Source organism: Lonchura striata, chromosome 1 (assembly GCF_046129695.1).
Source record: "Lonchura striata isolate bLonStr1 chromosome 1, bLonStr1.mat, whole genome shotgun sequence".
NCBI lineage: Eukaryota > Metazoa > Chordata > Aves > Passeriformes > Estrildidae > Lonchura > Lonchura striata.
The window spans coordinates 113,395,267-113,407,186 of NC_134603.1; the positions used below are offsets into that span (position 1 = coordinate 113,395,267).

At 42.0% G+C, this 11,920-nt stretch overlaps 1 protein-coding gene across 4 annotated transcripts in view; it reads right to left on the minus strand.

Moving 5' to 3' along the window:
* TMEM108 (transmembrane protein 108) overlaps positions 1–10,168 on the minus strand; it is a 162,719-nt gene extending 152,551 nt beyond the window's left edge. For 2 of the 4 annotated variants that reach the window (XM_021531250.2, XM_021531247.2), the window contains exons 1-2: positions 10,030–10,168; positions 2,252–2,382 (exon numbers count right to left, since the gene is read on the minus strand). The gene's annotated coding sequence lies outside the window, so the exon portion shown is untranslated. Of the gene's footprint in view, positions 1–2,251; positions 2,383–9,770; positions 9,855–10,029 lie in introns of those variants that run through there. The other 2 variants (XM_021531248.3, XM_021531249.2) reach the window with 2 other exon arrangements.
* Positions 10,169–11,920: the final 1,752 nt, after the last annotated feature.

Genomic DNA, 11,920 nt, shown 5'->3' on the forward strand with positions numbered 1-11,920 from the left:
GGGGTGCACAGCACAGAAGAGCAATGAAGTTTTAGGTGAAGATCAGGATGGTTCACAGAGGTAGCTGAGTTGCAAACTCACATTTCCACACAGCAAGACTGCAGGGACAACAGCCTTTGGCAAATGAAAAGTAACAAAGCAGCTCTGGGGCTCTAACAACATTTCTGCTGTGAAGCAGCACCAATAAATCCAGTTAACTAAGACATTGCAGAATACTCTGACCCTGTACATTTTTCTTAGCCACTAGTACAAGTTCTTTTCAGATACTCAGATACTCAATTTGTGTGCAACTCTGTCATTGACTGGTGTTCTGAATGGCTGGGCTTGAGCTATGTCTGTGTAAGCACAATTTACCTCCATGTATTCAGCCTGTATCTCCAGAATGGCAGCTGCAAGAATGCAAATCCTATTTGGAAGGATTACTTGCCACGCAACAGCCAGAGGCCCTGTCCATGGCTGGGCTCCCTGCTGTGCCAAGAAGCACAAACTCAGGAAGCTCTGATCCAGAGAAGGACATGATTAAAGCAGGCAAGGTGGCACAGGAAATGGCACTGTCCCTCCACACAGGCAGAACCAAGCTGCCACTCCCCACCTCCTTGCATACACTTGTGTAAACGTGTTCAAGCAAGAAAGCACAAACCAGCAGGCATTTGTGCTTGTGGGAGCTGGCAACAACTGGTGGCAATACAGATTCCACTGGGGCACTTGAGTGTGGACGCCAGGGGTTACACAACCATCTGGTAGAAGAAATAAAACTCTCTAGAGAAATGTCTGCTATCTACACCAGATCCTACAGTTTTTTATGATCCATGTACATTCCTTCCTAACAAGAGTTGTGGAAAATTACCAGAATGTCTCAACTACTCAAGAGATTGAATGTGTTTTTCCTTTTAAGTTGTATCTGCTATTGCTTACCTTTGCATTTTCTGAATACTTTATGCATGTCAGTCCTGTTATTTCAGTATGCAAGGGAGGCCCCCCCTTCCCCCTGCCATATCTACAGGATGCAGTGCCACAGTCTGTTACATTCCCCACCTAAGGATCTCTTCAATTTAGTTCTTCCACAAAAGAAGGAGACTGGTTATCTCACACTTGTGGAAATGGCAGACTGATAACACTGGTGGTCATATTTCCATACAGAATAGAAGCAAAGGCAGAGGACTGCACAGGATTGTTCCCTTATCATTTAATACTGGCTGGGGAAAACAGAGAAATTAAGCGTTGCACTGACTTGAGCTGAAGGTATTCTCTTCAGCCTCTTCAGGTTAAAGCAGAGACCCAGTTGCAGCTGCCTCTTTTTCCAACTGCTCAGTTGCCTGATTTGAGCTCTTGAGTAACACAGAGCTGGTATGGTTTTGCATTTGCTTTGTAGCAAACTTGTTTTGATCCAAATTGGTAAAATACGAAGTCTCACATAACCATTCCCCAGACATGCCAAACTACATCATCTCAAAAATGAGAAATGCTACTTTAAAACAAGTTCAGTTCATGTATTTCTCAAGTGTATTTCTCAAGTGTTTCAAACAGTTTCAAGTAGCTTTTTGAAAGCTTTTTGTACCTTCCCTGAAAACAGCCCAGTAAAGGAAACATTCAGAGTAAGTGAGTACATCTGGGCATCAGGCAAAAGAAGCCCAGCAAATCTATCAAGATCTCCACCACCTTTAGCTTAGACCAGTAAGTAATTATTTTTACTGGTAGGGGAAAAAAAGGAAAATCAAGCAGTTTTGTAAACAATCCATATAACAATCCCAAAAGTGAAACACTACAACTGTACAAAGAAAATGGCACAGCTTGCATCTCCAATCAGAGACATTTTCTGGCATATAGTTTAGAGAATTTTTCTCCTGATTAACTGCTACACTATGTACAAGTTTTAAGTCTACTTCAATCTACAGCAATTAATAAGCACATAAAAAAGATGCCTAAGGTGAGCAGGAAGGTCTTCTGTTAGCACGTGCTAAAAATAGACAACCTATAGAGCTATCTGAACTGATACTTCATATAATAAAACTTTGAATTTTACAGGCTCCAAGGATCCAAATTTATCATTGGCTTTTGAAACTTTACACTTTTTTGGGTCTGCATATCATCCATTTATGTTATTAATAACTGGCCACAGTTATTAGCAGTCAGCCACTAGGCTGAATAAGTTTTGGAGAGCACCTCCACTGCCATCTTGGGCAGTGCCATGAAAGAGAGCTGCGCCACATTGAAGAGACACAACCAGCAGAGAAATCCATTTGTGCTTTACCTTGTAAGGGGAAGAGCAGATGCCTTCAAACATATCTATATCCATACAGTCCATTGGTTCAGATCTTCCTGGTGATCAAAACTCTTCCAGCTTCTTGCTTTCTTATTTTTTAATTTGCCAGCTAGTGCAACCTGTAAATTTACAGAAGTGGGTGTGTTATTCCAAGATGTTTATTCATCTCATTTTATAAGGCATTCACTTTAAATACATGTGGCTCTGTGCCATGTGGCTCCTATTGCTCTCCAGAGCTTTCAGTGTAATGGATTACAGACCACATTGTTCTGTAGGTTATTGATTTTTGGGTGTATAAGTAGAAGACTCTTTAGGATTTCTTTGCAAGCTCAGATTCTCCAGACTGTCACATTCCATATGTGTATATCCTACAGATTTCACAACATGCTCCTAAATTTATGAAATTCCAACACTTAACAAAAAACATGACACAACTTGCATCTCTGAATTGTCTGAATTGTCAATTTCTTTGTTAATTTATCTGTTAAAGGCTGATTCTTGTAGAAAGATATGAAATTAAATTTAAATGCTAGTTTCAGAATAAGAAGGCTACTAATCTGAGAAACTGGAGGTTGACAGAATGGCTGAGATTTATATTCAGCAATAAAGGTAATAAAAAAGAAAAAACCTTCCCAAAAAGTGACCCTAGCCACTGTTCAATGGATTTCAGGAACAAAATGAATTAGTGGGACAGTAGGGAAATTCAGTCAAATATTTTTTTTAACTACTCAGGGAGTCACAGTGAGATTCCTCAAATGTATCTAGAGCTGCAGTGCCTTCCAGGTATCTAAATTTGGTCATCTGAATCAAAAGACCTCTGAAAACCAAGCAAGAAGTTCTCTGTTTATATAGTTTTTCTCCGTGAAAGCTATGAGGCAGTCACTTATATGTGCTTGACTCCCCACAACAGATTGTTCAGCATATAGAGTGTTACCTCTGCACCTGACACCCCTCCCCAGTATTTTGATCCCTATATGCACATTTTCATGGTGGATTTTACAAAAACATATTGCAGTTTTCATGAAAGTTCAATTAAACAATGGAGTGTAATTGTTTGTTTACTGGCAGACAGGCAGCCCATGTTAGTTCAAGAGTGGTTTTGCTGGGCTGTATTCAACTACTCAAACTGTTTCATTATGAGATTTCACCAGACACCCCTGGCTCCAGCACAATGGCACAGAAAATGGGATGCATATTTGCTGCTTTCCACATTTTGGCTCCTGCTGCCTCAAAGCCGTCCCTGGTCTCCACAGAAATTCCTTATGAGTATTTCAAAGGTTAATATAGTTTTGTGTATAAGGAGTTCGTAGTATACACATCCTCTGTAGGTTACTCTCCCCCCACCCCCCCTTTTTTTTATTATGGAAAATTGAAAATTAATTCACTTCATTCAGAATGTCTCAAAATCCTAAATGTTGACACTTTATACTATGTGAACTACTTGTAGTCTTACATCCTGATGTAAATTCTCACCATGAAGGGTGGCACACAAAACCACCCCATTCCTGCATGTCACACACTGATGGCACATGTTACATCTGATTTGATTGCTATTCAAACCTGAAACTCTTGATGAAGCCAGAAAAAGCCTTGATCCTGGGATGTGTTTTAAGGCATCTGTGCCTCTGCCTTGATGCAGACAGATCTCAGACCTGAAAGGTCACACACAATTACTCAAGAAGCCTTGATTTTGAATCTCCGAAAAATAACATTACACAACATTTTACTCCCAACAAGTTTCAGGACTTGGTTTCTATGAAGTAAAAGGTTTGTCCTTCAGTAATACTGGATAAAATGACAGTCATGACCTTACATGGGGAAAAAATACAGCACACACTCTTGCAAATTAAGCACCACAATGCAAACTGCTAGGAAAAAAACCTGAAAATGCCACACTATGCAGGTTATCTGAACATTTGCAGGCTATATTTGTATTCAATTCATGATTTTGGACCTCTCTAATTAGAAGAAATCCACCTTCTTCATGACAGTGGAGCATGTGGAGACTGGCATGAGGAAGCAGCTTGCATTGCAATTCCACTATATATTACAATTGCTGCACCATGCTTGGGCTGGGATTTTGGCATAATACTGTATTACTCTTTCAGAATACAAATCCAACATAATGTCAAATACAATATAAGTGAATACTTGTACTTTATACTTATACTTTATACTTTACTTCACATAAGTAAATCTGGTCTTAGCACATTAAACCCTCCTGCAATTTCAGACCAGTTGGATGGACCAGGGCCTGTAGGTAAGGAGAGGCAACCAGCAAGTCTTTCTGTGATCAGTCTCTATTTCCCTGTAACACCAAGGAGTCCTAAAGCAAGCAGGTGAGTGGCTGCTGTCCTTTGAATGGTGGGCCAGAGGAGCTTCACCAAAACATGGACTAGGACCACTTGACTTGGCAGAAAGAAGCAGCAAATCAAGAAAAGAGACATCGGAGACACAGGCCTTGGCATGTGCCTGAATGAAAGTAAAGAGAATTTTGATCACTGTTCTAACACCTTACCATGGATCACATCTCTGGTGACTTTGAAAAGGAAAACCATACTTTTTTTTTCTTGGGTGACTTTCAATCTTCTGGAAGAAAAAAACAAAAGTACAAAGGGTAGACAGATACTGCTCCATTGCCTTTGAGTGACCTATTTACAGTGGATGTGCATATGGACTAATGATAAGTCCAACCTGCAATTACTTCTGAGCTAGGAAAGACTCTCAGTTTGCCTGTGTGATTTCCAAACACCAAGAAATTCTATGCTCCGGTGTGTATGTGTTATGAAACACCAGAATCAACCTTATTGCACAACCTCCATTTTAAAACCACCATAAAGGACTCCTAAATGCAGTCCTGCAACATCTACTCTAGAGGACTATCACTGCATTAAAATATGAATGCCAGTGACCCTTTAAGTGACCACAGAAGGCTTCTCTCACCTGTGTCTTCCATAACTAAGATATCATGCTGGTGATTTGTCATAAAACTATTGTTGTTCCTTTAGGCATCATGATGTTTTACTGAAAGGCCATTCCTGGAAAAGGCTGCTTTAATAGGCTTGATAAGGCAAAGTGAGCTGCCCAGCCAAACTTTTTATTAAATCACACCAAAACTGCCTGAATTTATGCCATTGCAAAAAGACTGTTGGGAATTCCTGGCTGCCCTGAAAGCGTATGTATCAACCTCAGAGAAAAAACTCACACATCCTTGTTGATTCATACTAATGTCATTGTTTACAACGACAGGATGCATTAAATCCTGCTTCAATTACCAGGCATAAAAGCACTTGTGGATTGACATGTGGTCTTGCCTCAATAGCACCAGAATAGGGCTGAGGTAAACCAGCCTGCTGCAACCAGCATAATGTCTCCAGATGCCTGCATTCCTCTGCACACTCCCACTCAGCTCCTACTCTTTTCCCTTTGCCATTTTTCTCTTCTTCCCACCTTTCTATTTAGCCCTCCCTCTCCATGTGTATTAGCAGAGGTTGGAGGGCAACTGGCTAGCAAAATGGATTTGCAGAGCAAGACCTGGGACTCTCAGTGGACAAGCTGACCACAGACAAGGAGTATGCCCATGTGACAAAGAAGGGACAGCAAAGAAGAGGAAGCCAAGCTCTCCTCAGGGGCCCACTGAAAGAACAGGATGAAACAGGCACAACTGAAAACACAAGCAACTGCCTTTAAACAGAAGAAAACTCTCACTGTGAGGTTGGCCCAACACACATACGGGTGACCCAGAGAGGCAGCGGAGACTGCCTCAGAGACTGGAGACATTCAAAACTCAGCTGCACATAGTCCTGTGCAACCTGTTCTAGATGTTTTGAGCAAAGGGTTGCCTACACAACCTCCAGAGGTCCCTGCAACCTCAGCAGTTCTACAACCCTGTAAACAGAGCCTTGTTCCCAAATGTACTCAAATATTATATATATATATATATTTTTTTTTAATAGGTTCACCATAGTAAGTTACTGACCTGGCCAAATGAAACAGTTGATCCTGAACAGTGGTACAAGAATTTCAGTTGAGGTCTCCACATTTCACAGATGGAATGGACCAATGCAAAAATTACTTTGAAAATGCACCCAGATTTTAGAGATGCTTCTTACTCTAAGAATTGTGCAGCTGCTTTTATGCTTCTCTCAGAAGAAAAGCTCCAGTGGTCACTGCTGCCTGCAGCAAGATCAGTACTCCTACTTTCAGCATTTAATGCATTAGCCACTTGTAAAATTACATTTATGTCTTGCCCTTTATATCATGCTCCCAAATGGTGACTGCCAAGGCAATTTTCAGCAAATCTTTCCCTCAGTCTCCCAGCCCATTGAATAAGACCTGCTTTTCTGATGCAGAAGAATGAAGAGAAAGCATAGAGAATTCACTGCCATAATAAAGAACAAGTTAGACCCTTACCCAGCTCCAGAGAGTTTTTCAAAGGAAAACTGGCAAGCATGCCAGCTCATACACTTCTTTCAGGGAATGCTATCAGCAAACCAAAGGTCATAATGAGTGTTTTACCTATGGATTACATATATCATCATCAATGGCAAGGATTACTCAGTACCAAGAAGAGATGTATCATGTTCTTGCCCAAAGAGATGTCTAAGTGTTTTGCATAATTAATTTCTTCCATTAGCCAGGAGAAAGAGATAGGTCATTCTTTCCTATACCCACCACTCCTTATTTCAACAGTTACGACACTCCTGTTACTAATGATCTATTGGTAACACCTCTAACCTCACCATTCTGAGCCCTAGTATTTTAAACTCAAAGTCTGAAGAACTTTATTTAGAACAGATTACAAAGCAGATCCAAAGTTATAACCTGGGCTCACTCCTGTTTCTTTTTAAGAATAACTCAGACAAGAGAAGTCAGACAAGAGAGTTGACAATGAATCTTTCTCTTTATGGATGTTAAGTTAAAAACTTAACAGAGACTTTCATTCTTCCTATTTTGTATATTTACTGTGGCCAGCACATGCCTCCAGATGAGTCACTCGTAGTTACCCCACAGTAACTGGTCCTAATGGTTTCCTTGAAATAATTCAGGGAATAACAAGATTTTTGGTTCACTTTAATTTCTACTGATTTTAAGCTTTAAATATCTTCAGTATCATAGTCATAAAATTGCTTCCTATCACTCAAAGGAGATCTGTCTTAGACACCATATTGTCTTTAGTTGAGCTCCACAACACAAATGAGCTTTGGATGCAAAAACTTAGTACCTATTCATAAAATAATCATAGGTTGCATATAGTTGTTTAGTAAGCACAGTTAGGCATACCAGTTCATATTTTGCTCAAGCAAGGATGTCATAGAACAAGTCAGGGAAAGTTTTCTACACATATCCACTAACTCTGACAAGAATAAATAATTTGCAAACACATACACTAGAATTTATTCAATTAATTTCCCCTATTTACCTGGCAATCGATTAATCCAATTTATAGCATGGCCAAAATTTCTGGTCTACCTATAATCCAATGAGCTAGACTGGAGCATGTGTTGGTTGGTTTTCATTGATGCAACTGAGGTCTGTTGCATGGCCACCGAGAGGTTCAGCTTAGCAGAACTCTTGCTTTGGGGAAGCTGCAGGCTGTGAAGAAATGTAATCTGTGCTGATTCAGCTTATCTGTTAAGGCAAAACTCAGTCCTGGCAAGACCTCCAGTGCAAGGCAGCACCAGAGGAGATGCTACAGCACAAGCACTTAGGAATATTGCCTGCTTTTGCCAGGAGAGGAAAGATTGCCCAGTGTTTTCAAACTTTTAAATGCAGTGACAACACATAAAATCTCTTTAATGTATGCACAATATTGCAGATATGTCAGCAGTATATTGACACATACATTTTATTAGCAGAAATAAAAGATTTTGTGAATAATAACCTTGTGTTTTGTCTTATTCTGCACTAGGCTGTTGTAACTGCAGATCTTGGGTGCAATCACATAATTGCATCTCTACCATTGTAACACCTATAATTGGCTTCCCTCTTTCTTTAATCTCTCCAGTGGAAAGACTAAAGTTCAAACTATTCCATACCTGGCATTAGTCTAGAGAACATCAGTTTACAAGGGTAGAGCAAATTCCATCAGTTATAACAGGATTAAAGGTGTTACTGCAGTTTTCAAATCCTCAGAAGTAACACATTTTTTTAAAAGGAATAACTGGTGTTCACATAGTTGATTAACATGGTCCACCACAATCCGAATAGCTGGTAAGAAATTTAGCAGAATAATTTCACTGCATCTGCAGGAAGTATTACTTTATGATTCTGACTTATAGTAAGTCTGACATATATTAGAGGGGAATAGGTCACACTGGGACAACAGAATAGTAGGCAACAGCCTAGCTTGCATGTATAGCTTTAGATCTAGGTCTAGTTAAGTTTTTAGGTCTCTAGAATATCTTCAGATACAGGTAGTGTCACTGTTACTATCCTATTATCTATTCCTACAAATTATCTGGTTATAATCACTCTGCAAACATCAGAGCTCACTCTGATGAACTTAAGATAGATTGGAACAGTTGCATCTGTCTTCCAGGGATAGTGATGCAAAGCATTGGTAGAAAATGTTTCTTAAATTTTCTTTGTCTTTTGAATCGCATTCCTTAATCTACTGATTTGCACACATTCCCCTCTCCCCCTATCACCCCCCAGAAATAAAGGCCAAGTGTAAAATGACACCCTCATTCATCAAAAGCACATTCTTATTGCTGATTTACCTTCCCAGGCAGTCAAAGGGTAATTTTTAAACACGAAATTGTCAATAGGATAAAGATGAACTGAGTCTACTTGCTTTAATTAGTGGCTTTTTCCACAGCAGCCTCTCCATATAAAGGACTCCCTCCACAGACCTTGAATGCCTGACCGCTTTCTGCAGTTAAGAGAGGTGAATTTTCACTGATACAGTATATATTTTGTGGTACTGTTGCACAAGCATGATCATTTATTCATAGCACAGTTCAATTTCTTCCCCAGTTTCTCCCGTATAAGTCTGTTCAATCCTTAATTACTTATCCATAGTTGTTTTATGTCTGTTACAAGCATCTATGCAATCTGTGCTTTAAAATATTTTGCTGAAACAGTCGTCTGGCCCCTCCTACTACATGAGATAAATATGTGAAGGCTATCTCTAGTAAACTGCCTACCACTACTACAACAAGCTTTTTCTGTGGTCACACTTCTAGACATCTTTAAAAAATAATGCCGTCTTATGTGCAGTGTTCTACTTTAAATATAACATGCAAGGCACAGGCTCACAGTTCATTTTGATAAGGAGCAGTCGCGTGCCTTTGGCTGAATATTACCAATACACATCTCTGCAAACTGGTCGTGATAAGCACCTGGTCGTTCCTGCTTGACAAACAAAAAAATGAAAAAAAATCTTGCCTTCTACCTGAGATAAAATGCTTTTCATGCAATGATAGATACTAATGTCACCTTCCCTCGCAGCTCCCACCCATTCGAAAAGAGTGGGAATAATCCAAACGCTATTTTCACTACGTACCTGCCCCTGAAACTGCTTATTCACATAGAACCGAGCCCACTACGCCGCAGAAGGACAGTTAAAACGCAATGCTCCTTAAACTACCGGCGGCACCAGGCTGCCGCCACTTCAGATCATCTCTCGTGAAGCAAGAAGAAGACAAACCGCGAAGCGAACGCGTCTCACAGGCGGAGCCCCATCCGTCTCGCACCCCTCACTCCGGAGCTGAACCGAGCCGCGCAGCCCCGGCGAGCAGGAGCCGGCCGCCGCTGCCGCTCACCTCCCCTTGCGCTGCGGAGCGACCGGCGCTGCTGCTGCTGCTGCTGCTGCTGCTGCTGCTGCTGCTGCTGCTGCTGCTGCTGCTGCTGCTGCTGTCGCCGCCGCCGCTGCTGCTGCCGGGCACCCTCCGCCGCCCGCCGCTGCTGCTGGCCCGGCGGCGGGCGGGGCTCCGCCGGCCCGGCCTCCCCGGGAAGGGTCCCTGGCTGCGGCAGGGCGGGGAGGCGGCGGCCCCGCCGCGGGGCGCGGAGCGGCGGCGGGCGAGGCGCGGGCGGCGAATGTCAATGAGGAGCCGCGGCTGCGGCAGCGGCCTCAGGGATGAGGGGCAGGGTCTGACCGGGGCTGGGAGGGGGCTTAGCCGTGACTGCGCCGAGAGGGAAGCCCGGGGTTTAGGGGGCCGGGCTGGAGAGGTTAAATGTACGGCAGAAGCTGTTGGCAGGAATATGTTACGGTGAAATTACAGGTGGCTGCCACAGCGGTTCGCTCCACGCAGTCCCTTCCGCTGCGAGCAGTGGGTTGTTTGACATTCTGGCAGTGTTTTACCACTCATTTACATCGGGGCTCGTGTGCTGTCAGGGCAACTCTTACAGGTTTGAGCCTGACTGGAAGAGACCTCCAGAGGAAATTTGCTACTGATGAGTTAGGATTTATCCCGTAGGCAAGGGAACGTTTTGTAGGGACATTGGTGTGGCTGCTCCAAGAGAACCTGAGCCTCGGAAGTGCAGATCTAGAAACAGCGGCAGCTCCCAGCCCAGGTCTGTTCCAGTTCAATGTCTTACCCAAAGCACTGCTGCTTCCTGAAAATTTCATGCCGTCCTTCCTCTCCGCTCATTAGCCACAATCATTATTGGTTGGTATTGTTCCGTATTAACCAATACAGGGGAAAATGCTACCTTTTTTGGTTAGCTCTTTTTGCCTGAGATTTGCTACTGCTATATAATTATTATCAACCAATACAAACCTGCTACATCTGTCTTCTGACAGTGTAGGCTATCTTACTTTTTATTTCTTATTACTTCAGTGGAAATGTTGAGTGTGTCAGGAATTTAAGACTTAAGAGTGCAAAGTAGTACACAGAGCTTCTGGTGTATAGAACAATCACAGAATGGTTTGGACTGGAAAGGACCTTTAAAGGTCGTTTAGTCCATCCTCCATGCAATGAGCAGGGACAACTTCAAATAGATCAGGCTGTTCCAAGCTCTGTCCAACACGACCTTGAATGTTACCAGGAATGGGATGTCCAGCATCTCTCTGGGGAACTTGTGTCAGTGCTTTGCCACCCTCTGAACCTACCCTCTTTTAGATTAAAACCACTACACCTCATCCTATCACAACTGGCCCGATTAAAAACTTTGTTCTTATCTTTTTTATAAGCCCCCTTTTAGACACTGAAAGGCCAAAACAAGATCTCCCCGTCTGCCTGGTTGCTCAGCACTTCATTCAACAGGTTTAACAATCTTTGCTGACTTCCTTCCAATTAAAGAAAGAGTTGCTGATGGTGAAATATCACCAACATTGAAACTATGGATTATTCAGTGAGATTTTACTTTGTCAGTGCAAAACAGCTACTGCCATGTTTTTCTGGCTTTCCTTTCTTATTTCTTCATTTGCCCAATATTTCCTTCAGGTTGCTGCATGAATGGCTGAGTCCATGTCATACACCATCAACTAACAACATTTGCAGATAGTTGTTGTCAATCGCAGTACAAATATTAAATAAATAGGCTAAATAGGCTAAATATGCTAATGAAGTGGTAATGGCAAAGTAACCTATTCTGACTAGGAAGTGTCACATTTTCACATTCCTGTATGATAAGCAAATAGATATGAGGAGAGTTTCCCAGGCTGGCAGCCTCAATTATGTCTGCCAGTCTGTGGAAACTCTGGTTCATAGT